Below are 27,985 nucleotides of genomic sequence, written 5' to 3'. Positions count from 1 at the left end.
TGTTATGGCCGCCACATAGACTTTGAGCGTGGAGGGGGCTCTGCCCTTATCCAGCAGCTCTTGTAGGAAGGAGAGAACCTCCGTCACCCCACAGTTAAAGGGTGAAAAGCCCCGAGCTGTGCACCAGCCAGAGAATACCGACCACTTCGAGGAATAGAGCCGTCAGGTAGACGGAACTCTGGCCTGAGTGATAGTATTTAGCACTCCCTCTGAGAGGTCAGCGGGTACCCGTTGAGCGCCCATACATGAAGGGACCATAACTCCGGGTAAGGGTGCCAAATCGAACCCCTGGCCTGAGAGATGAGGTCCCTCCTCAATGGCACTGGCCATGGGGCAGTGTCTGCCAACTGCATCAGAACTGGGAACCACGGTTGGTTCTTCCAGAGCGGTGCTACGAGCAGCACTGAGCATTTCACTTCCCTGATCCGTTCTATCACCTGAGGCAGGAGAGAGACGGGGGGAAAAGCATAGAGCGGGCAGTGCGGCCACGCTTGGGATAGCGCGCTTCTGCTCTTGGAAAAGAACACAGGGCAGTGAGCGTTTTCGTGAGACACGAACAGGTCCACTTCCGCTCTGCCGAATCTCTCCCACAACAGTAGGACTGTTTGCGGGTGTAGAGACCATTCGCTCGCCGGAATGTTGTTCCTGGACAGTCTCTCTGGCCCCAAATTCTGTAGCCCAGGCACGTGCACTGCTCTCAGCGAACGCAAGTTGCACTGAGCCCATAACAGGAGGCGTTCCACCAACCTGTATAAGTCTCGGGATCTGAGACCGCCCTGGCGATTTATGTAGGACACCACCGACATGTTGTCCGAGCGGACTAAGACGTGGTGGCCCCTTATCTGAGGACGAAAACGCGTCAGCGCGTTGTCCACTGCCAACATTTCCAGGCAGTTGATATGTTGAAGCTTCTCCCGTTCTGACCACTGGCCGAAGAACGGTCTGCCTTCGAGCAGCGCTCCCCATCCCAAGGTGGAGGCATCTGTCGACACCACTTTCACCCTCGAGGAGGTCCCCAGGCTTACACCTGATTGGTACCAGTCGTCTGCTTTCCAAGGTTTCAGAGCTGAAAAGCAAATCTGATCGACCTTGAGACGAAGCTGACCGGATGCCCACGCTCTGCGTGGTACCCGCGCTTTCAACCAGAACTGCAGAGGGCGCATGCGGAGCAAGCCCAGCTGAAGAACTGAAGATGCCGAGGCCATGAGACCCAGCATCCTCTGAAATTTCCTGAGCGGGACGGTCGCGCCGCAGCGAGCTTTTAGCGCGCTGAATGTCTAGTACGCGCTGTGATGACAGCCGCGCTATCATAGAGTGGATAATGGCCCGGTGCAGCGGGACTAAAACACTCTTTTCTCCTTTCGCCAGTGACGCACGGGGACCGTAGAAACGGTGTTTCGGTGCAGGCGAGCAGGTTTTACTACGCGCTCGCTGGCTGCAAAATGCACATCTGCAGTCGCCTTCAGGGAACTGACAGAGCGAAGCATTTGGCTTCGAACCCCGGTCTCCCGTGCGAAAAGCCTATGATTCCGCCACTGAGCCACAGGGGGAAACACGCAGGCTTTCGGATGCACTGAGCATATAAGAGGGCGTCAACATGTATTCTTCAGCATTTGCTGGCTGGCAGGCGTGCGTGTTTATAACAGACTCGCTTGCTGGAACTGGAAGCGGTTTTCCCCTAACGTAAGATTCTTACGCAGTACGAGAGACCTCTCGTAAGAGAACTCAAGTTACCACAGACTGGACCAAATCTAACATTTATTTATACATGATCAAAGGTCCAAAGATCAAAAGTCTTTCTTGGCATCTCTGCTTATGTATGGCAGGCGGATCACACTGAAACAGATGGATTGTGGATACACAACTGCAAATGTTTTGCTTTTAATTGTAACCCCTCTTCACCTTTTTTTCCCTCTACATAGTCAAGTGTTAAGAACGTAGAATCATATTTTGAAAATCACTTTTGACGAATCCAAAATGTAGTCTTACCTTATTAGTTTATGATTGCCGTCTATATGCCACAAACTGTTCGGAGCTGGCACAGAATATTGTCTGCGCCTCCGTGTCTGGGTCTAACCGCTTCTGGGTCTATGCGTTGCATGGATTCTTTCACACGTCGTCCTACAAAAAAGTTAATTAAATAGCCACACACAAAACTGCAAAAAAAATAGAAATGAAGGTGAAGAATTACAGTATACAACATAAGTGAATACACCCATAAATCCGGCCCGATCATTGTCAGAGGTTAAACACGATGCATGATTCAACAACTTGCGTTGGATCCTTGTTCCTCTGGCTCTGAGATGGCCTAACATCATTAATATGCTTGCGTAGGAGTCAGTGAAATGTGCGCTGGTTTCTCTCCGCGTTCTGCGCTGGTGTGCGAGTCTCATCGACAATAAACGCAAGCTCTTATCAGCCCTATCCACCACATTTACATTGTTATTAATAGTGGATACTTTCATGCGCTTCCATGTCCAAGTGTCTGCTATCAGACCCATTTTAGTGCAGTTTCTGTTCATGTGTGCTATGTGTGTTAACCCTATATAGCCTACCCTACATACAGTTAGGGTGATATTACATGACTTAAAATGTGATATTGTCCGCACACCTCTTGCGTTTCGTTTGGTCACACCACAAGGTGTCACTGTGGCCTCAAAGCTTCAGCACTGGTCGGAGAGGCGGGTTACATGTCAGGCTGAGGACTCACCTGGATTCTCCGTCGCCGAGGAGTGGAGATCGTTCGGGACTTGGCAGTGCTAGAGGATCGCGGGAGTGCTACCAGTGGCTTCGGCCGGTTGGCTTCGACACTGGCGTTCCATTTCCGTGTCCCCGCCGTGTAAAAACATCCACCCGGAGCTGTGTCCAAGGAAATCTCCGTCCAATTCCACGTGTGACATCGCCGCTTGTTAACTCGACTACGTTCCGCATGGCACTTTGTAACACCAGATCGTTCAATAACAAAACATTTGTCCTCAATGATGTCATCTCCTCTCACAATCTGGATTTGTTTTTCCTCACCGAAAACCTGGCTCCCCCCAGATGACGTCAGTGCCTTCTCGGAACTCCTCCCCTCTGGCTATCTTTACCTAAACACCCCGCGGCAAACGGGTAGGGGCGGGGGGATAGCTACCACGTATAGACAGTCCTTGAAGTGCCGCCAGCTGTCCACTAGAGGGTATTCCAGCTTTGAGCTACAAGCATTTGTGCTCACATTGCCCTGTCCTATTTTATGTGCAGTAATTTATAGGCCGCCTAAATTAAATAGGGATTTTTTAAATGAGTTCTCAGAGTTTTTGACAGAGTTTCTGGCAAAGTTTGACAATATTTTAATCTGTGGTGATTTTAACATTCATGTTTGCTGCCCCTCTGATAAACCTGCTAATGATTTTAAGGCACTTTTAGATTCATTGGATTTGACCCAGTCCATATCATGTCCCACTCATAGGTTAGGTCACACTCTTGATCTTATCATCTCTCGCGGGGTGACAGTGTCAACTTGTGAGGTCCTGGATTTTCCCATCTCTGATCACTCTCTCATTCGGTTTGACATCTCTGCTGTTCCTCCTGCACCCACGTCCACTGCCCCCCATCGTCGTCGCATCATTACCTCATCTACAGTTGATGATTTTGTTGCTGCCTTCTCTGTTTCTGATCTCGCCTCTGCTGCTGCATTGGCATCGCCTCTATGTCCTGACCTTTTCCTCTCCTCCTTCCACACCATCTGCTCCCAGATTATGGACTCTGTTGCGCCTTACAAGGTAAAGATGACCAAAGGTCCATTGGACCCCTGGCTAAATGATACAACTTGGGCCCTCAGGCGTCCTGTAGCTCAAACAGTAGAGCGTTGGTGCTAACAACGCCAAGGTCATGGGTTCGATTCCCAGGGGAAGCAAGAACTGACAAAAAAATGTAAAAATGTGTACCTTGAATGCAATGTAAGTCGCTTTGGATAAAAGCGTCTGCCAAATGCATAAATGTAAATGTAAGTGTAGACAGGCTGAGCGAAAATGGAAGAAGACTGCAGGTGTCACTGGAGATGTTTAGAGACAGTCTTGCCACTTATCAGAGAGCTGTGAAGGAAGCTAAAGGACAGTATCTTTCCAATCTCATCCATAGCAACAGCCACCGCCCTGGATTTCTGTTCAGCACTATTAATTCTGTCATAAATCCGGTGTCTGTTGTTGTTTTGAATGATGTATCTGAAAATACATGCAATGCATTCAAACAATACTTTTTGGACAAGGTTTTGTCTGTTAGCCATACCATTACACACGCTCCTGCTGTTGCTATGTCCTCCAGAGCGGCGCAATGTGTGCTGGAGAACTTTGAGGCAGTTACTCTTGTGGACCTCAAAAAAGTTATCCATGAGTTGAAGCCTACCACCTGCCCTCTTGATGCTGTTCCTGCCAGGATTTTGAAGGAGGCTATTGACACCATAGGTCCCTTCCTTGTCTCCTTCATTAACAGCTGTCTTAGTTTGGGAACTTTTCCCACTGCTCTCAAAAACGCTATTGTCAGACCGCTGCTAAAGAAACCCAACCTTGATCCTTCCATTCTGTCCAACTTCCGCCCGATATCTCACCTGTCATTTTTGTCTAAGTTGATGGAGAAGCTTGTTTTGTCCCAGCTTCAGTCTCACCTCCAACTGCACGTCATTGCTGATAAATTTCAGTCCGGTTTCAGGTCTAGACATAGTACCGAAGTAGTATCCTTTTGGTGTTACTGGACCTGACCGCTGCATTTGACACCGTGGATCATGCCATCCTCATCTCCCGTCTTCAACATGCTATCGGTCTGCAGGGCACGGTGCTCAATTGGTTCTCTTCATATCTCACTAATAGAACTTTTCCAGTAATGCTTAATGACTTTTCCTCCTCAGCTGCCCCCCTGTCATCTGGTGTGCCACAAGGATCCATTCTCGGTCCTACTCTGTTTTCACTTTATATGCTGCTACTTGGTCAACTCATCTCCAATCACAACGTTCAATTTCATTTCTATGCAGACGATCTCCAGATCTACCTTCCTGTGATTCTGAGCAATCGTTCTGCGCTGGACCCTCTTCATAACTGCCTTCAGGACATCAAACAGTGGCTTTCGCAGAATTTCCTTCATCTGAATGAAGGAAAGACTGAGTACATCCTGTTCAGCCCGGACTCACCCAACAGGTCTCTCAGTTTTGGTCCTCTTACACCTCAGTTTGCACCCACTGTGTGTAACCTGGGTGTGATTTTTGACCAAAGTTTGCAGTATGACAAACAGATTAGTGCAGTTGTGAGGGCGAGCTTTTACCAGCTAAGGCTCCTCAGTAAGGTAAAACCATTCTTGTCAAGAGCTGACCTTGAAAAAGCCATTCATGCCTTAATCAGTTCAAGGATAGACTACTGCAATGCCCTCTACACTGGACTTAATCAATCATCCCTCAATCGGCTTCAACTGGTTCAAAACGCGGCAGCACGCCTTCTTTGCAACACCTCCAAACGCTCACACATCACCCCAGTCCTCCGCTCGCTCCACTGGCTCCCGGTGCGGTTTAGGGTGGAGTATAAGATCCTGATGTTTGTGTTCAAGGCCATCAATGGTCTGGCACCGGCCTACCTTGCTGAATTAGTAACGGTCTACCAACCTGCCAGAACTCTGCGCTCCTCTGAACACACCTCTCTGGTCATTCCCAAGTTTAAATATAAAAAGTTTGGAGGCCGGTCATTTGCCATCCAGGGCCCAAAGCTGTGGAACGCACTTCCAGCACAGCTATGAAGCATTACCGTGTTGAGTGTTTTCAAATCACAGTTGAAAACACACCTATTCAGACAAGCTTTTAACACGTAGCTTCGGATTTGACTTTTATTTTTATGTACATTTATGTTTTTATATATTGTTGTCTATTGTTGTTTTTACTGGAAAGCGCCTTGTGCACCTTCTGGCTGTTGTTAGGCGCTCTACAAATAAAATTTGATTGATTGATTGATTGACTGCCACTCTGAGCTCAATTGCTGATGTCTGAGGTAAAACACGCCTCCCTCATTAGCATACGGACAAAGAAATTAATAAATAAATAAATAAATGTGGAAATAAATAAATGTATAAATAAATAAATGTGTGAAAAAAACACAATTATACATAAATAAGGAAATAAAAGTATAAATACTCATTTATTTGTACTTTTTTACATTTCTTCGTATATTTATGTATGTATTTATTTACAATAAAGTCAGCTTTGGCATTCCATATGCCTAAAGTAGTTGTTTTTATTATTATTAAAAACACTTTAATTGTTGTTAGCACGTCCTCACCCCAAGCACATGGTCTACACTTCACCACAATGGTAACCTCAAAAAACACTATCAAAATCTCTTTTAAAATATAAACATAAAAGAACATTAAACATTAACAAGTCACCATTTTTTTATCATGATGATAAAAAACATATAAAATGACATTTTATTTCAAAATTTACACCCCTATCCAGTCCTGTGCAAAGCATGATGGGAAGGGGGAAATTAACTGGATTAACTTCATTTACTTCAGTAAATTGATCAAGCATCAAATGTTATTTTGGTCTACTTAACTGAAACATGTTCTTTCAACATGAAAATATTGAGTATCGCAACTGTTTCAAGTCAGTGTAACGCAATGCATTGTGTTTGAATGAGAAAGCTAATACAACGGTGTTAAATGAAGTTTTTTTTTTTTAAATAAACTGAACAGTACCGTCAAATAATATTTTGAGTGAATTCTCTCTGGTGACATGCAGGACTTGTTGCTACTTCTGTCGCATCATGACTGTAATTTACACAGTTATTTATGGCTTCCTGATGCCAACCCCCCGTACACAACAGGGGGACGAGGGCAGACCCCAATCGCTGTCCTGATAAACTCAGAGCTCAGCCTCAGTTATCGCACGCATAACTCGGCTGTGTAAAGATGCCTTCATAATATTTACTAGTGATGCTCTGTTGATTGATCGCAGATCGGTATCGGCCGATAATTACATTCTATGACTCGATCAGTAGTCACAAAATTTCACAGATCTGATCGCAATTTGATGACGTAAAACTGTAAAAGGTAGCTGCTAACGCACATGTAAAGGCTATACAGATGAGGCTTTCACATAAGAGACGGAAAGATGACGATAACTATTCATTATTTAAGGCTATTTCTATTCGTTAGGATATTGATATATTAACTATTGTTGTCAAGTAAGCTTCACTGCTAATGTTCTCCCCGTTGTGAGCTTGTGTGCTCCTCTAAACTGTCCGGATGCCACTGCTCTCGCTGTCGACTGCTGACGCCTCTGTTCACACAATATCACATTATTAAAGGGATAGTTCACTTTGAAATTAATTTTTGATATGTTTTAGCTTACCTCAAGGGCATCCAAGATGTAGGTGTCTTTGTTTCCGCAGTAGTTTCAATTTTGGTATTTTTAGGTCAAACCGTTCTTGTCTGTCAGTCATATAATGCAGGTCTATGGTCACTGGCTCAAAACACAAGCACAGAGTCCAAATTAAAACAGTTCCCCATCGTCCAAATGAAACAATTCCCCATCATAAGTACACATTGATGGCCTAAGACACGAAACGAGCGGTTTGTGTGAGAAAACGAACAGTATTTATATCGTTGTTATCTCTTGAAAACAGCACACGTCCAAATGATCTGACGGCGCGGGCGGGTATAGATATATACATAGATGTCGCCTTGGCTACTGCAGTTCATTGGAACGAAACCGTAGCCAAGCGACATCTAGTGTATATATCTGGGTCAATGACGTGACGCCCCCTTTTTCTGTCCGGGTTAATTTTATTTTGCAGAAAAAAATAAAAAATACATAAAAATTTCTCATCTACTTGTTATACCTTCTTCACCTACTAAACCACTCTAACTTCTCCAAATTTTTAAGTTTTTCATCATTTTTCTGCTATCCGAAGTGCCAAAACATCATATGGGGCGACCGTCCAGCCTTGACTTTTGTTAGGACAACTGGTTTAAAAACAGTTTAAATCAACTTAAATATATCCCTTTTCCTAGTTGGCATAATTTCAAACATGTTTTACATCCATTGACAAAACTATAAAGCATTTGCACATATATTTCTATCATGATATACAAACGAATGTTGTCCGAATTAAGTTGATTCTATCCATATCATCCGGGGCGACCATCAACAAACCACAATTTTGGGACCTTTATTTTGAAAAACATCTCAAGGATGGGATATTGCATCAGCCAGACACAAGTGAAGACCCCCTGGAAACAACTGTAAGGTAAATCAGTCTCTCTCATATAGTAAGATAAAGCTGTTTTTTAACTGCTGTAATGTCGTCGTCACTTTTGGTCATCATGTGGGGCGACCACCCCAAAACTGTGAATTATAATTTTTTTCCCACAAATCTATATTTTGATGATAAATTTGATAGTGCTTTGTCACTAGAAGAAGCTAGTTTGGTTTCTGAGGCTAACTGTTAGCCTGTTATACTTGAGTGAACTTGAAAACATCATATGGGGCGACCGAGTATCATGTGGGGCGACCACTGCTGAGTGTTTTAAATGATAGATATATGTCATATATTTGTAGTTTTAATTTTGTAAATTTATAGAGTTAATTGTTTAAGCATAATTATTTGTATATTTTATCTTTTTTTTAAAATTCAGCCATTTTCCATTCCTTTTATAGGGATAAACATTTATTTTTTGTTGTAGTTCAAGTTCAAGTTCATTTTATTTATATAGCACATTTTATAACAGCCACTGACTGACCAAAGTGCTTTACAGAACTACAAGATTAAAACAATAATACCATACATGAGAGCACAGCACAGATACAGCAGCCTTACGCATGAGTAGCAAAAGCATTGTCAGAATACAAAAATAAAAAATAAGAAATAAGAAAACAGAAATGGCACAACAATATCAGACAAATCAATTAAAAAAAAAAAAAACCTTAAGACTCAAAAGAGAAATAGTAAAACTAACCATCCTTAATTATAGGACAGGGAAAACAAGTGCGTTTTTAAAAGTGACTTAAAAGAAATCACGGAAGGGGCTGTCCTAACTACTAAGGGCAAATTGTTCCACAGCCGAGGCCCAACCACAGCGAATGCTCGATCACCTCTGCGTTTGAGTCTGGAATGTGGGACTAATAGCAGGTTCTTATCACTCGATCTCAGACTTCTTAATGGGGTGTAGGGTTGTAACAATTCAGATAGGTAGCTTGGTGCTTGGCTACATAGAGATTTATATACAAATAAAAGGATTTTAAAATCGATTCTGAAATTAATGGGTAACCAATGAAGAGACCTCAGAATTGGGGTGATATGGTCACTTTTCCGACTATTTGAGAGGAATCTTGCAGCAGCATTTTGCACTATTTGGAGACGCGCAATTTGAGTTTTCGAAATACCGCAGTAAAGTGAATTGCAATAGTCTAAGCGTGAGGAGATAAAGGCATTTATAGCCATCTCAAGAGTTTTGTGATTAAGGAAAGGTTTGACTTTCGACAGCAGACGAAGTTGATAATAACTAGAGCTTATTACAGAGGAGATTTGTTTATCAAAGTTTAAAGACTCATCTAGTAGAACGCCCAGGTTCCGTACACGTGAGGATCTAAAAGCCGATAGTCTGCCTAGGTCGAGAGTGGCAGCCTGAGGATTAACAGTGGACCCAAAGACAATGATCTCAGTCTTGTTTTCATTTAGAAATAAAAATTTTTTGTCCAGCCAAGATTTAACTTCATCTAGACAACTTAATAATGATGAGAGGGCGGCAGGATCATTTCTCTTGATTGGTACATACATTTGTGTATCGTCTGCATAACAGTGAAAGGATACCCTATGTCTTCTTAGAATAGTGCCCAGTGGTAACATATAGAGAGAAAAAAGAGATGGCGCTAAGATGGATCCTTGAGGAAGACCACAGGTTAGATGGGCAACGGAAGAGGAACAATTTCCTAACTTTACTCTGAAAGTTCGACCCGAGAGGTAAGACTGGAACCACTGGAGGACGATACCTTTTAGCCCCACATAATACTCTAATCTGGATATCAGGATAGAGTGGTCGACAGTATCAAAAGCTGCTGATAGATCTAAAAGTACAAGAGCCACAGAGTCACCAGTATCCGTGGATAAATAGATGTCATTTAAAACTCTCAAAAGGGCAGATTCAGTACTGTGAGCAGACTTAAAACCGGATTGAAATTTTTCAGAAATATCATTGCACTTTAGGAAAAACTGGAGTTGGCCAAGAACAACTTTTTCCAACACCTTCGAAACAAAAGGTAATGCAGAGATAGGACGGAAGTTATTTAGCACGGCAGGATCTAGTGAAGGCTTCTTGAGTAACGGTGTGACTGTGGCCACCTTAAGGGCAGCAGGGATGGAGCCGATGAGGAGGCACTTATTTACAAATGACACCAAACCTGGCCCTACTGAGTCAACAATTAATTTAAGAAACTTAGGAGAAATGATGTCGAGAGAGCAGGACGAAGGTTTCATATTTGCTATAATTTCTTTGAGGAGATTCAGAGTGATTGGTTCAAAAGTATCCCAGGTAACAGAATTCAACAACTGACTAGAGTGTTCACTATGAGAGGGACTAGCTTTGCATCTCAGATTAGATATTTTGTCAATGAAGAATCTCAAGAAGCTTTCACATAGCTCGTCAGAAGCACCAAGCAATGTATTTACCGGAGGGTTTAAAACAGAGTTGATAACAGAGAATAAAACCTTTGGTCTAGAGTGGTTTGCCATAATCATGTCAGAGAAATATGTGGCTTTTGCCGACTTTACAGCATTCTGGTAGGTCGACAAACTGGCTTTGAACAGCTGGAGTGAAATATGTAACTCGTCCTTTTTCCATTTGCGCTCAGCCTTTCTGCTGACTTGTCTTAGTTGACGAATATCCACATTGAGCCACGGTTCAGATTTAGGTTTAGGTTTGTAAGGCTTAAGCGGAGCAGTTTCATTTAGGGCATTCAGCCAAGCAGAGTTTAACAGACCGAGATGCTGGTCGGCATCTAAGTCCAGTAGCGGTGAATCCAAAAGCAAATGTGAGGAGGATTTCACAAAGTGCTCATTAACCCTCTGGAGTCTGAGGTGTTTTTGGGGCCCTTGAGATGTTTTGACATGACCTGACATTTGTGCTTATTTCAGCTACTTACAACATACTATTGGCCAACATGTAATTTTGTTGTATTCAGCACAAACTCTGCTACAATAATATGTGAGCAAAATGGATGTACATGTTTGCATTTTATAGAAAAAAAAAATATGCGTGGTTAGTATGTTTTGGGAAAAACATTGTCACTGCAATAAGGCCATTTAACACATACTGAATAGTTTTCCATAAGACTTTGGAATTACTATTCTTGTAGGCTAGAATTTTTTCTACAAAATGAGGTGAAAATCATTCTGACCACTCTTTCACAAACAACAATATAACGATTTTAATTTTGCATGTCAGTTTTTGTGTCAGCACTGCTGTATGCGTGGGCCATGAATATTAATGTGATTCACACCAGGGGTGTGACTAAAGACACTCCCCCCATGGCTAATGGGCCATCAAGGTGCTGTGAGGCAGCCTGAACAAAGAATGATGACCTAAGAATGATTCACTGATGAATAAAAAGTTAAAAAGAACAGCATTTATTCAAAATAGAAATCTTTTCTAACAATGGAAAGACTTAAAGTTATTACTATCACTTACATCCTTTCCAAAAAAGAAAGAAAAAAAGACCAAACTTTTGTTTTTTTATAAAAAAATATTTTTATTCAAAGAATCCTGAAAAAACTATTACAGGTTATAAAAAATATATATTAAGCAGCACAACGGTTTCCAACACTGATTTAAAACTCATTGCCGTTTTCTGTGACACACCACAGAGCTCTGTTATAAGTTGCTCCATAAACTCTTTATGTGACAAGTTACCATGTAGCTCTTTGTGCACAATGAAAGAGTTGGTGGAAGCAATGTCCAAGAAGTGTAGAAAAATCTTACTGTACCACTTCATGGTTATGTGCTGTGTTGTGTAGTACTGTATCAGCTGATCAGACAGGTCAACACCCCCCATGAGTTTGTTGTATGCAGTCACAGGTGCAGGACATGGAAATGTCTTTGTCCTCCATGTATCTTGTGTTTTCACCCTCATCTGCGCAGTGTCTCCTGTATAAGCAGAATGGATGTTTTTTGTCATTTCACACAAGAATAGGTAGGCTACTTTTATATTATGACGATGTAAACACAATTAGGCTACATTTCATCTGTAAAATATTACGTCTATGCACTTACTCTGTATGATTTCTCGATCGCACTGAGAACTGAAGGTTCACATTCCTAAAAAACAACATCAAAATAAAACTTTTAGCATACATTATACAAAGTAAACTGCTGAGCAAGTGATGGTTATGGACAAACAATGTATAGTTGATGGGCCATAGAACGGAGAAATATCTATTTATGGGCCATAGACCGCGTCACCGCGAGTATCTGTTGATGGGTATCCGCACGCATTTAGTGACACACGCAATGAACGGATCGTTCGCGAACGACACACATCACTACATTTCAAACATTTACACCTGTATTCACAAACATCTGTGCATAAGGCAGTATTGAAGCGTGTCTTAGGCTAACCAAAATCGAGCATTTATATAAAAATATAATGTAGACAGTAGGCTATATCACATATTTTACCGGAGGCTGAAACATATTTGCACTAAATCACATTAGTAGATATTCGCAAACAAGCTACATTACGCATAAAGAAGTATTTTAGCATTATTTCAGTGTCATAAGCTAATCAAAACTGAGTGAAATATATATGAAGTATATAAATTTAGCACTGAAAGGTTGCCTACCAGTCTAGTTCACATTTTAACATGTTTCTGTCTATTTATAGATGCATATACATGTACGATATTAGGCTTAGTTCATGTTTTTACTCCAAACTCATTTCATAACATACATTTTAATCTGGCATGACCAGTTTAACATGTCTTACCTTAAAAATCTTCTCATCTTCAAATCGCGTTCTTCTGAGGTAAATCCCAAGGTAAACAGCACAGCACAGCACAAGGTAAACAGCACAGCACAGCACAAGGTAAACAGCACAGCACAGCACATCTTCACACTCGATGAAAAGCAGAGAGGAGTAAGTTACCGAAGTCTCTTATTCTTTGTTTTGAGGTGATGAGGGCGTTTACAGGTCTGCGTTCTGCCGCGTGGATCATTTGCATGTCAATCGCTCGTGCGCGTGTGGGTGTGGTCACATTATAGTTAATTAGGATGTGTTTGAGAAACTGTACATGTCGCTGCTTTCTTACGGATTACTTAAACAGAGAATATTTGTTTTTTATATAATTTACATATTTTAAAAATAGAGACTCCAAGCGTTGTATAGACATGTGTTTTAAGTCTGTGTGACAAACATTCGCTGAGTTACAGGTCATTTTCTGTCGCGTTTCAGAATGAGTTTCACATTGAGAGAGACGGCAGAACGCGCATCATGTTTATTTTTCTTTATTTGGCGAAAAGCACAACACTTTGTTTTTATTATGAGTATGCACAAAAAAAATACACACTTAACAGGATCGATTGATGTACAACACAAGCATATAAGATAAAAATTAATATTAGAATTTTGATTTTGTTTGCACTGATAAGGAAAAAAAACGAGCCTATCGTGCCGGCGCGACAGCCGACCTCAGGGGGTTAAAATTAGATCCAAACTGAGGGGAATAGGGCCGAGACAGTCTTATATCTGCAATAGTGGAGTGAGAAATGCAAGGGAGAGATGTAGAAAATAATATCGGCTTATGGTCCGAAAGCATAAAATCAGATATAACAACATCACTGATTGCCATCCCATAGGAAAGTACAAGGTCCAAGATGTGACCATGAATGTGAGTGGAGTCGTTGATCCACTGCACTAGGTTGAAAGATTCAATGAGGCTGAGGAAATCCTTAGATAGGGTGTTCGATTGACAGCAAACGTGGATATTAAAATCACCCACCAATAAAAAACGGTCATAGGTTGTGGTGATATTACCAATGAATTCTGTAAATTGCTGAATGAAGTCCTGTAATGAGTGTGGGGGACGGTAAATCACCCCTAGTAAAATAGGGCCATTCCAGTCTAAATGAAGTAGCTGAGCTTCAAAGCTAGAAAATGCACTGACAGGAACTGATCGGCATCGCACAGAGAATGAGTTTTTAAAAATAGTCACTATCCCCCCCCCTCGTCTGTTTGGACGGGGGGAGTTAAAAAACGAACAGTCAGTTGGAACTAATTCAGAAAAAGGGGTTAGATCACCAACCTTAGTCCAGGATTCAGTGATGAACATAAAATCCAAACTATGAGAGGAGAAAAAGTCGTTGAGCAGGAAGGTTTTGTTCACCAAGGAACGGGCGTTGATCAGAGCCATTTTAGGCGGAGGAATAACATCGAGGGAAAACGAGGCTTTCCTCAATGAACGTAGATTTCCAGGAGTCACGCCATTTTGCCGATGGCAAAAGCCGATCCGAGGGAAGCCATCCAAATAGGCAGGAGACGGGCGCAAGGGAATAATAGGTTGAAGCCATTGATGGGCCAGCGCTCGCAGTCGCCAGGCAACATATCCACCATAACGCGACAGGCGATGCGGATTTAGATCAATCCCAGCTCGAAGATGTGCTTTCAATCTGATGATGCGTCCACCCCGACTCCCGCGTTTCCTCCTGCGTTTTCTCCGCGAGGTGATGAGAGGCCACTGGCGAATACACTCCAAAGTATCTGTAGTGAAGCTTCTGTACGTTTGATTAAAAACGTGTACTGCATCCTGCTTGTACATGTCCATAAAAGAGGTACGAATGTTCAGTAGTGACTGGCGGTCATAGACCAGGCGTGTGCAGCAATTTAAAGTCCAGGGCTGCGTTCCAAACCGCATACTTCCCTACTATTTAGTATGGGGAAAAGAGTAGGCGAGCGAAAAAATATGTATGAATCCAAAAGAGTAGGCGAGAATTACCTGGGTGACGTACTAATTATCGCGAGATTCGGACTTAAGTGCGTTCGAATATGCCTACTTTCCTACTATATAGTAGGCGAAAACAGTACGTGAAGGAAGCAGTACGTTCCAAACATCAGTATTCATAAAAGAGTAGGCGAGAAGTTCCCGGATGGCTTACTGCTTCAGGCCAGATTTTTGAGTGCTCAACCGATGGATACTCTTCTATCCCAGGAGGCCACGCGAGAGGATACGTCATAAAAAAGAAGAAGAAGGATAGGTCATACTCGAACGTGACGGAAAGGATGACGGACGAGACTCAAATGTGAGTATTACAAATCAAATGATCGCATGTGTTGAACTACTGTACAGTAAACTGTTGAATTGTTGAAGATGTAAAGACGCTATATATTTGTGATTTTGCTGTAAATCACATTTTATTATGTAGCTAACAGAGGAGCTCCAGTAAGGACACATACGTCTCCAAAGTGGATTTGCATACATTTTAAACCGTATACATCTAATGGCTCGTTTCCACTGAGCAGTACAGTACGGTACGGTACAGTACGGTACGGTTCGGGTCTGTTAACCATGATCTGGCTAGCGTTTCCACTGCCAACAGTACCCTTACTTGATAGGCGTGGTGTTTCGATCGACGTAATTTTCGCGCGAAGAAGAACATAGTAAACTACAATGGATGACATACAGCAGATCTTGTTCTTGCTCCTCGACATGTTTGTCACAAGAAGACAAGCGCCGACATTAGGCTTTTCTCAATATTAAGTACGCAAAGTTTGTACTTGCCATGTGCGACTCACTCCTACATGCACATGGTACAGCGCGTTCTTAAAAGCGTCACTCAGCTCGCTCTGCTACTCCGGTTATCTCTGTTACTCTGTATGTACAAATTTAAGCAACAATAAAACGAAATATGTTATAAAACACTACTCTGCCTCTTTTCGTTTTCATTTAAATAAATTAAACATTATAGGGACACAAATGTGGTTCATGCGCAACGCATATTGATTATTCACTGCACGTTATACGTTATTCTATTTATAACAAAACGATTTAAAACACAACCCTAACGTTACCTCTTTTCGTTTAAATAATAAAAAAAATTACACATTACAGGCAATATATGCATTTGTACAAATGTTGCAATAAACATCAGTGATAATCTTGTAATAAGAAAATGACAAGAAACCATATTTCTTTTTGTAAAATTTCAGTTTTATCAATAATAGCCAATATAAAAGTTTAAGTAAAAGGTACAAGAAGCTATACAATAAGAAATAAAGCAAACAATTCAGTCAAATGTCCAAATGCTGCGCTAGTCTAACATTACAACAGTAAAGTTAAATACAAATAGCCTATAATATGAAACTAAACTTAGCCCTCAGTCAAAACGATTGACAGGGAACGAATTATATGTTCACGAGACCAAAGATCGCCCGTTAGGTCTGCACAAGACGAATTATATCTCATGTTTAACCACTACCGTCGGAGTCATCGGCGAACGTCAGAAGAACTAACTTAGCCGAGGAAAGGCTCATCCAGCCGGGAAACATGAGCGCCGAGCGCCCGCTGATCGCATGGATCTCACAACCGGGGAAAAACAAATCATCTTTATAAATAAACCACAGATTAGAGCTTTAAACAACTACATTCTCGCCTGAAAAACTCTTAAAATTACATTTCGTGACACAGTAACAGTATATTATATTAAACTGTATATAAAAAAATGGCGCTTCTTATGTTGTCATTCCCCTCGTAGCACGCGCAAGTGACGATTCTCTGTCAACCAATCAACGTCCTGCAGTGAGTCTAGCTCCACCTTTTAGTACCGTACCACTGTGCTAGGTACCCCAACGGAAGGGTACCCAAAAAGTGGTACGGTACGGTTCGGCTTTTTGGTACCATTCTCAACTTTTGGCAGTGGAAACGCAAATAAAAGGGTACCGACCCGTACCGTACCGTACCGTACCGCTCGGTGGAAACGCGCCATTAAATACAATTACTAAATGTCTATTTAATATCTGGCAAGAAAATCTTCTATAAGAATTGCAGATTACTACATCTAATAGATATGAAATAGGCATCTGACTGATGAATGTGTGCTATTATGTAGAACAAATCTATAAAGTAACTAAACATAAGTTATCTATTTTATTTGTCCATTACTGTTGATAAATTGAGGAACATTTATGTTGGATAAAAAGTTAAAACAATCTTAACATGTAAATGTAGTGTTGAGTTCATAAATGACAGAGGTTATGTGAATCTTGTCTGGATGTCACAGGGTCAGATGAACAGATGTGTGTTTATCCGGTGGAGAGTGGCTCATGAAGCTGAATGCTGCCATCAAAGGCTTTGTGACATTACAGAAATGAATAAATATTTAAATCTTAAGTTGTAGTTTATTTTAATTATTGTAATTTCAAACAGAGCTATTACAGCACTTTTTTGATTCTTGATTTCTGCACATTTGCTGCAGATCTTTTGTGGTGGAGCAGGACCTGCAAGGGAAGATGATGGCGGCATTTGTGGAAAAAAAGCGTTTTTGTCTTCTAAATAATACTGAAATCAAATGACATTGTGCGATTAAAATTACTGCTTTTGTGTTGTTTGTGCATTTTTGTAGGATCTGAAATGTCAGCAGGCTGGTGTGAGCACTGAGGATGAAGAGCCCAGAGCTAAATCCTGGAGATAGTGCCATGGACGAGTCCCTCCATCACCCCACCTGCCCTTACGAGACCCTCCATCACTCCACCTGCCCTTACGAGACCCTCCATCATTCCACCTGCCCTTACGAGACCCTCCATCACTCCACCTGCCCTCATGAGACCCTCCATCACTCCACCTGCCCTTACGAGACCCTCCATCACTCCACCTGCCCTCATGAGACCCTCCATCACTCCACCTGCCCTTATGAGACCCTCCATCACTCCACCTGCCCTCATGAGACCCTCCATCACTCCACCTGCCCTCATGAGACCCTCCATCACTCCACCTGCCCTCATGAGACCCTCCATCACTCCACCTGCCCTTATGAGACCCTCCATCACTCCACCTGCCCTTATGAGACCCTCCATCACTCCACCAGCCCTTACGAGACCCTCCATCACTTCACCTGCCCTCATGAGACCCTCCATCACTCCACCTGCCCTCATGAGACCCTCCATCACTCCACCTGCCCTTACGAGACCCTCCATCACTCCACCTGCCCTTATGAGACCCTCCATCACTCCACCTGCCCTTATGAGACCCTCCATCACTCCACCAGCCCTTACGAGACCCTCCATCACTCCACCAGCCCTTACGAGACCCTCCATCACTCCACCTGCCCTCATGAGACCCTCCATCACTCCACCTGCCCTTACGAGACCCTCCATCACTCCACCTGCCCTCATGAGACCCTCCATCACTCCACCTGCCCTTATGAGACCCTCCATCACTCCACCTGCCCTCATGAGACCCTCCATCACTCCACCTGCCCTCATGAGACCCTCCATCACTCCACCTGCCCTCATGAGACCCTCCATCACTCCACCTGCCCTTATGAGACCCTCCATCACTCCACCTGCCCTTATGAGACCCTCCATCACTCCACCAGCCCTTACGAGACCCTCCATCACTTCACCTGCCCTCATGAGACCCTCCATCACTCCACCTGCCCTCATGAGACCCTCCATCACTCCACCTGCCCTTACGAGACCCTCCATCACTCCACCTGCCCTTATGAGACCCTCCATCACTCCACCAGCCCTTACGAGACCCTCCATCACTCCACCTGCCCTTATGAGACCCTCCATCACTCCACCTGCCCTCATGAGACCCTCCATCACTCCACCTGCCCTTACGAGACCCTCCATCACTCCACCTGCCCTCATGAGACCCTCCATCACTCCACCTGCCCTTACGAGACCCTCCATCACTCCACCTGCCCTTATGAGACCCTCCATCACTCCACCAGCCCTTACGAGACCCTCCATCACTCCACCTGCCCTCACGAGACCCTCCATCACTCCACCTGCCCTTACGAGACCCTCCATCACTCCACCTGCCCTCATGAGACCCTCCATCACTCCACCTGCCCTTATGAGACCCTCCATCACTCCACCTGCCCTTATGAGACCCTCCATCACTCCACCTGCCCTTATTGCCTCAGATTGTGAAGCACAACACATCACGCAACAACCTCCGGCACGAAGGCACGGCTCACCTCTGGCGGTCAGCTGATTCATCAGAATAAAGCTGAAGAATGGGAACCGCTGTGTTGAGATGGCAGAAGGATGTGGGGTTCAGCGAAACTAGTCTACATACATGACTGTAGTTTGAATAAAGCTTTGTTTCATGTGTTGACTTGTATATGCATTTGTTTATTGTGTGATGGTGACTTTGATTCATTCTTTGACTAATTTATTACGGTAATATTTCTCATTGTTGTCAGTAAATAAAATACAATTATTTAATTAATGCTTTATTTATTGTTTGAATGAAAATGTAGATATGTTCACATACACATCTAGAGTGTATTCATACATAGCTATTTCAAATGACATACATTACATTTTGTTTGTTTTATTGAATTATATCATTTTCAGTAAAAAGTAATATAATTAATTGGTCAGCACAAGTTGTTATTATTGTATGTTTTGGGGTGGGATAGCAATGCAATTCATTCTGGGGTAAAATTAATTTTTAATAATGATACTTAAATTTTTCGAGTATAAAATCAACAGTTTTCTCCAAAGGCGAATCTTCACACAGCTGCCCAACGTCTCCTTTGTGCAGACATTACAAACGCTGAGGAAAACCGTTCTAGGTAGGGCTGTCCAGTTACTGATGTTATGAGGTATATATATATATATATATGCATGTATATATATATATATATATGTGTATATATATATATATATATATATATATATATATATATATATATATATATCATGGGTTTGCAAACATAATATGAGATTTTATACACAAGAAAAAATAACCTATAAGGTTGAATATCTTAATATATATTTTCTTAATTAATGATATAATACATTTAAAAAATGCATTTTTTGTTATTTATAAGCCTGAGGGATGAAACGAGAGTTAAATTTAACAAGAAAAAGAGGAAAACAAAGCAGTAAGCCACTTTTGCTTATGGATGAAAATGTTTGGATATAAAATAAAGAAATCAACAACATATTCAAGAGATGACAATTTTGGGATTTCGTTATAAAAATAAATATCGTTAAGGATAAAACGGTGGGTCACATTAGTAGGGTAGGGTTAAATATAAGAACTTAAATCAACCCTAAATGTATTCACAAAATAAATGGGCAGCAGTTTCTTCAAAAAGACCACAAAATGAGCAAGTTTAATCAATATCAAGATATTTACAGATAGATGAATTAAACGTGTCGTTCAAATCTTTTAAGTTGTTGCGCTTGTGATAACGCGTCGTAGGTCACATGATAACGTCAACATGGCAGATGTCCGGTTCACATTCATACTCAACGAGATCTGGCTATAAAGTACCTACTTTTTCTTTTAGCACTCGTTAAGTAAGTACTTATTGAAATTGAGTACCTACTCATTGAGTATGCGGTTTGGAACGCAGCACAGGTAAACATCCATAAATAGATCCATAGAAATAAACACGAGAGGGACCGACGGCCAGCCGAACACACAGGCGCCATCTTGGTATAACCTTGGTATAAGAAAAAATATTTTTTTTGTTGTAGTACAATCCTACAGGAAAAATGTAAAAAATAAATAAATAAATAAATAAAAAACTACACAATGACATTCTATTTATGGTACTATACATGTATTAGTCATTTAAAACAAGTTTTAACCTATTTTACCTATTTCCTAGATGGCACGATTAACAAGCAAAGAGAAGACTGCTCGTTATAGACAGAAAGTCAACTCCGACCCTGCAGCAAGAGCAGAGTATCTTGCAAGGAAAAGAGAGAGGTAAAGAAAAAAGAGCTTCTGTAGCAGTGAGCTAGAGTCACTAGAGCTACAGAAAGTAGGAGACCAGGGTAGATCAAATAAACAGTTTAGACTGTATGCTACAATGAGCTATTAAACATTGGTCACCGAAACAGCTGTTCTCTAAAGAGAGTAGGTTCAGGATAAGGAGGAAAGAGCACAGGTGTAGAATGTTTATCTTGTTGTTGATGAACAACTCTGTACACTATTGTTTCAGCTACCAAAAAAGAAAGCATGAGGGGAAGAATCCAAATGTGAAGTCAGATGAGTTATCAGAGAGGGAGAGGAATAATCTGAGAAACAAGTGGAAGGCTGCATCCAGAGGATACAGGGAGAGAAGAAAGATGGAGAAGGCAATGTTGGACCTGACACCTCAATCCATAGAGAACACTCTGCCAGATCCAGCAGATGTAGAAGGAGTGGAGGGGCAGCAAGAGAGTCCAGGGGGGTGTGTGGTGGTGGATGCTCCACCTCAAAATGAGTATTTCCATCCACAGATGTCCTCCACACCAGAGAGAAAAGATAGAGAAAAGAAAGCTGAGAAACGTTGTAAACGACTGCAGGCTGAGAAGCATGAATTAAGAAAGCTAAACATAAATCTGAGGAAACAACTTGCAAAGATGAGAAAAGAAAAGGAAAGGGCCAGAAAAGGTGAGACGAGGGCAAAAGAACGGTTAAGCCACAGTGAGAGGCTCAAGCCAAAAGGGGGGAAGAAACTGGCAAAAGAGAGAAAGCTGGCTGTTGTTAGTTTTCTGACTAGAGATGAGAATAGTCGACTTTTACCAGGGAAAAAAGATACCATCACAAAAAACAAAATAAAAGAACAGCGAAGAATTCTCACAAAGCCACTCACAGAGCTCCATGGGCTGTACAATAGTGAAATGAAGAAGAGCCTCCACCTATCTTACAGGCAGTTTGCTAGAAGACGCCCCTTCTATGTCACTGAGCCAAAAGCCAAGGATCGGGACACATGTGCATGCATGGACCACGAAAATGTCCACCTGCTGGCCAACAAGCTCTACAGCAGAGGGCTGTTGAAAACAAAAAGCATTTCTGAGCTGCTGGTTATGATAGTGTGTGATCCAAAAAATAAGGACTGTATGGACCGTGTTTGTGCCAAGTGCTGCTTTGAGGAGGTAGAATTCCCTGAGACAGAGAGCAGCTCAGAAGTCACCTGGGAGCAGTGGTAGAGGGTAACTTCCACAAATGGAGAGAGAATGTTTGGCAACATGGTGAAACAGATCTATAGTGGAACCATCAAGGACTTGATGGAGCTTTTCTCTCAGAAGTTAGAGTCCTTGGCGATACATCAGTTTAACTGGCTGCACCAGGCAGAGCAGTTCCGCTACCTTAAACAAAACATCACAGGGTTTGAAGCTGTTCTGCATGTTGACTTCTCAGAGAATTATGCATGTAAGCTGAACACAGAGGTTCAGGCATTTCACTTTGGAGGTAGCAGACAGCAAGCGACTATCCACACAGCAGTCCTGTACACTGTGCATGGAACAAAGTCCTATGCAACACTCTCTGACAGCCTGCGCCATGACGAGCGGGCGGTGTGGGCACATCTAGAGCCCATCTTAGGAGAGCTTCGTGAAACCTTCCCACAGATCACAACCCTCCACATTCAGAGTGATGGGCCGGTTACACAGTACCGGAATAAAAACAACTTCTACCTCCTCAGTACTGTCCCTTTCCTTTCTGGGTTCACTAAGGTGACCTGGAATTATTCAGAAAAGTCTCATGGGAAAGGGGCCCCAGATGGGATTGGTGGGGCAATAAAAAGAGAAGCAGATCGCTTTGTCCAAAGAGGTGGTGAACTTCAGACACCACAGCAACTCTATGAGATGCTGACCACAAGATTAGGCTCAAGCATCACACACTATTGGGTAAACAGAGAAAGCATTGAAAAGTGTGATGAGCTAATTCCTGACAACTTGGAGGCTGTGAAGGGCACCTTTAAAATACACCAGGTTTGGTCTACCCAGCCTTCACAGATCACTCACAGGACTGTGTCATGCTTCTGTAGGAAAACAGAGAGGAGTCCATGCCCTTGTTACAAGCCCGTAACAGTAGACCTGAGAGTGAGACGCACTGTGTGCAACACTGAGAATCCCCCAAGCTCTCCTCCTCAACCACCTAGGGAACAAGAAAATCTAGATCTTTGTGGCAAGTTTGTTATTGTCATTTATGATGAAAAGCCTTATGTTGGCCAAGTGCTTGAGGTTGTGGGAGAAGAAGTGCAGGTCAATTGTATGCTACAATCTGGTGACAAAAACCTCTTCATGTGGCCACAAACTGTAGATTTAATTTTCTACTACAGAAAAGATGTGCATGCTGTGATCTCAGAGCCTGAGCCAGCAACATCACGCTTCTCAAAGCTGACTCTCCAAGATTGGGTGAAGTTCAGAAATACCTCAGCTTAGATAAATGCAAGTCGTGTTCATCACTGCCTTATGTGGCTAAATGGGTCCAGAAAAAGAAACTTATTATTTGTGATATTTGAATGTTGAAAGGTTAATTGAGATGCAAGTAGTGTTCATCCCTGTCCAATGAATCAAAAAGGTTCCAAAAAAGAGATTCTTTACTCAGCGTCTTAAGTTCTTGAAGCATTTAATGTGTTGCAATCAGTGTTAATTTTGACAGCAAATTTTGATTTAGTTTTAGTCATAGTCTTTTGACTAAAATGCCATTTAGTTTTAGTCATATTTTAGTTATCTGAATTGTTTTAATTTTAGTCTAGTTTTAGTCAACGAAATACAATAAGATTTTAGTCGACTAAATCTACAGTAGATTTAGTCGACTAAAATATAATGGGTTTCAATTTAAATGCATTTTGAAGGGGGTGTATTGGAATCCACTGCTGCTTCAATGTATATGTAATGCGTGATTATAATCAAGGTATCAATCAATACTTTTCCTTCTTAATATCAAATGAGTTGAATGACTTCTCTGGAGATTTTACTTTGTTATAGAAGTTACCAGTGTGATTACTGAAATGTTCTTTTCATATATTCATTAATGTCTGTATTTGATATCTGAATGCAGTAACAATGCTTGCCTATTTATTACGGCTTCCAGAAATTAAATAGGGACTGGTTTTGTGTTTGAGAAAGGTCTTCAACATGTTAAAACACATAGGGGTCATTGAAGTCTATAGTTTAAGGGACCATTTGACAGTTAAAGCCTATAGTTTCCATTTAGACTAAAGTGTCCTATCCTGAGAGAAAGAACTTGTTATCTTGATGTTTTGAGACGAGACTCCTGTTTATAGTTAGAGCTTGGCCAAATCCAACCTTGGAAAAGATGTGTGTTGGTGTGTGTGTTAGTCTTCTTGCTTACAGGTTAAGGAACCACTGGCATTGTTGGAGATTGACTGAGTTGTTGTTCGAGACATGCTGGCACCCAGCGACCCAAATCTGCGACCTGGAAGGTCACGACGTGTCTGACTTCAGGGTCCGAGTGTAATCTATGGAGATATGCTTCTGTCTATCTGTATATGTGTGGAAAATTACTGTTTATCAATTTCTTAGCCAATCAGAATCATTCAATCTGTAAGCAATGACGTAGCTTAGACCTTGGAAATGGTATAACTGCTGTGATCTTTGTAACTGTAAGGGGGCGGCCTACGAACTCCTGAGTGAGTCTTGAAGCCGAACTTCTGCTGATGAAACTGCAAACTATCTTCAGTAAAACTTTTCTTCAATTTTTTTTATAATTCTGACTCCGGGTCTTCTTTTCAAACATCTGGTCCATGGGTCCTAAACTGTTAACCCCTAACAATTTATTTAGAATTTCTCTAAAATTTTCAAACCCATATACTCCCGGAGAAAACATATATTAACCTGCTAATATGAATGATTTTAAAGTTTGAACGTGCAATACAGATACAGATTTAACTACTGTAACTTAAAAAATATTAAATATTAAAATTAAATAAAACCACTTTTCCTAAAGTAGAAGACAGTCTTTTTTTCAATGAATGATATATGAATTCTTTATAACTACTTGCATAGGCCTACATCATTCTCTATTCTTTCAAGCAGACATATTTATTTGTATGAATTAAATATAATTAATCCTTATTAAAGCTATTAACGAGCAGTGTATGCTTTTCTCTTTTTCTTTTGTTGCTTGATCAATATTAAGGACACAGACCGCATTGTTTATTACCCACTGTCACTTTAAAGGAACACTTCAACTTTTTGGGACTTTAGCTTATTCACCTTATCCCTCAGAGTTAGATAAGTCCATACATACCTTTTTCATCTCCGTGCGTGCTTTAAGTCTGTTTGACGCACCCACCGCTAGCCTAGCTTAGCACAAAGACTGGATGTAAATGGCTACAGCTAGCATACTAATCCCAATAAGTGACAAAATAACGCCAACATTTTCCTATTTACATGCTGTGATTTGTATAGTCACAGTGTGTACAAATAACAAGGTCATATGAGACACAGCCATTTTTTGAACGTTTAAATACTGGGAACTATTTTCTCAGAAGGCGAAGCACTGCTACTTGGGCGGAGTGATGAGCGCAGCACCCGAGAAGCGCCGTGGTGAGGAGCAGAGAGTTCGCTGAGTTGGAGTAATAGAGTCAGCAATTACTAGATAGTAAATGCAAAGTTTACAATCATGGGTGTTCGTTATATTGTAAAGAGCTGCGACAATAAACAGGGGAATTCCAACCAAAAACGGTGACCTGATGAATCAATGGCTACTTGCTCTGGATATAGTTTCAAATACACCTAGACATCATCAAGGACTATCGCGTTTGCTCAGAACATTTCACTGAGGTCGACTATTTTGAAAAAATGGAATTTGCCACACGGACCATGAAACGTGTGCTGAAGGATAACGTTACGGCCATCCCATCGATAGTAAAGACAGGACAAAGTGGATCACCTGCGGCTGCGGTAAGTGTTCCGTTATGTTTTTAGATGACTAGCCTACTGTTACAGTGCCATTAGCTAACGTTAGATGTAATGTAACCTTCGTGACACTATTATTACATGAAGAAAAAGAGAAACAGTGACCTTGTTTGTGAAATAATAGGCTATTCCCGTTCTGATTCTCCCCTCGACCTAAGTCTGTTCGGCATTGTCTATCAGCTTCCAAAGTTTGTAACTCCTCGTCTGTGTATTCTGTCTCAAAACGATATGGTTCTGGATCTTGGTTTGATACCAAATAAAAATCCTCTGACAAGTCCTCAAAGTTAGCCATGATCACGAATCACGTTCGCTACTAGCTAGTTAGTCACGTTGGTTTTGTTGACAGAACGGCGCTTCTCCGGTGATGCGCTCATCACTCCGCCCAAGTAGCAGTGCTTCGCCTTCTGAGAAAATAGTTCTCAGTATTTAAACGTTTAAAAAATGGCTGTGTCTCATATGACCTTGTTATTTGTACACACTGTGACTATACAAATCACAACATGTAAATAGGAAAATATTGGCGTTATTTTGTCACTTATTGGGATTAGTATGCTAGCTGTAGCCATTTACATCGAGTCTTTGTGCTAAGCTAGGCTAGCGCTGGGTGCGTCAAACAGACTTAAAGCACGCACGGAGATGAAAAAGGTATGTATGGACTTATCTAACTCTGAGGGATACGGTGAATAAGCTAAAGTCCCAAAAAGTCGAAGTGTTCCTTTAAGACATCGGATCATGTCCAATGACATGCGGATCCAATGCACTGATGGACATACGATACACTCACAACTGTTTAAGACATAACCGACATAATTTACGTGAATACTCTCCAAAACGGACATTTAGACATAATATTTGTGTGTATTTGTCCATTCAGATACGAAAGAGAGCTCTGTACTCGTGCGCTGTATAGGCTATAGGTGTCTGTGAATGGCTGCACGCTTCGGGTCGGGTGTGTGCGCACAGAAAACCGTACCGAATAGAGCTCTTTTTTTGCGTCGTCACTCTTATTCAGATCTATATGTCTGCTCTACTCATCCTCCCAGACTCGTGTGCGCTGGGTAGATCAGCACGTCACAGTACAATTGTGCACATCTACCACAAATGTAGGACATCAGACTGGATCGCTTCCCAAATTGTCACTATCTAACATTTTCGTCTAGTTTTTATTCGTTGACGAAAATGTCAATAGATTTTCGTCATTGTTTTTGTCATTCAAATCTAGTTTTATTTAGTTATCGTCTCGTTTTCGTCTGTGAAAAAATGTTGACGAAAATAATGACGAAAATTATTCGGCAATGAAATTAACACTGGTTGCAATACAAATTATATAATTTTAAATGTTAATGTCCTTCTGATTTGTTATATTTAAATGTTGAAATGTTATTTGAATAAAAAGAGTTAAATTTTCTTTCGTCTTGAACTCTTTTGTGTACATTTTAACTGAAATTTTTATACCTGTGGTTTTCTTATCATTTGGGGCGACCATATGTCATGTGGGGTAACCAACAAATGAATGAATAAATTCATAACCAAATATCCATCAGTTTAGCCTCAAATATTAATCAGTGGTATGCTATTGTTGAATGTGTAATATCTGTATAAATGCTAATTCAGTTTTTTTGCTTTTAAAGTAAAAATCAGTATTGTAACTGGATTATGAGGGAGACTCTGATATTATAGAATAAACTTGTGAAATAATGGTTTTCATAAAATGAAAGGGCACTAAAGTTTATCTTTCTTCATCAGTTTATCTACTTACTGATATGAGTTCAACTAGTCTTGATACATGATACATGATACAATGATACATAAAAATGTGAATTTTGAGATATATTACAATCGCCCCAGATGACTTTTTTAAGGCTATGTATTATTAACTTAAGTGTAAAAACACTAAAATGTCCATTTTTTTACTTTTCTTTATAAAGGCATGTGTACACTACATTCCAAATGTTTATAAAATGGCCAAACATATCCATATTTTTGGTATTTTAAAATTGGCCTATTAAAAAGTCTTATCCGTCAATGACCCATCTATACCCGCCCGCGGGCGGGTATAGATTTATACACTAGATGTCGCCT

At 41.4% G+C, this 27,985-nt stretch overlaps 1 protein-coding gene and 1 long non-coding RNA gene across 2 annotated transcripts in view; both read right to left on the bottom strand.

Annotated features, from left to right (window-relative positions):
* The window catches only part of LOC311087311 (uncharacterized protein), a 595,635-nt gene that overhangs the window by 202,586 nt on the left and 365,064 nt on the right, over positions 1-27,985 (bottom strand). The gene's annotated exons all lie outside the window — the stretch shown is intronic.
* On the bottom strand, positions 11,307-13,090 carry LOC311087365. The gene is made up of 3 exons (XR_014607234.1): positions 12,995-13,090; positions 12,283-12,327; positions 11,307-12,156 (listed from the first exon to the last, which is right to left on the bottom strand). It is a non-coding gene; the product is annotated as an uncharacterized lncRNA (long non-coding RNA).

Source organism: Abramis brama (genome assembly GCF_963993115.1).
Source record: "Abramis brama genome assembly, chromosome: 7".
Taxonomy (NCBI): Eukaryota; Metazoa; Chordata; class Actinopteri; order Cypriniformes; family Leuciscidae; genus Abramis; species Abramis brama.
This window is presented reverse-complemented; position numbering and strand designations above follow the sequence as displayed.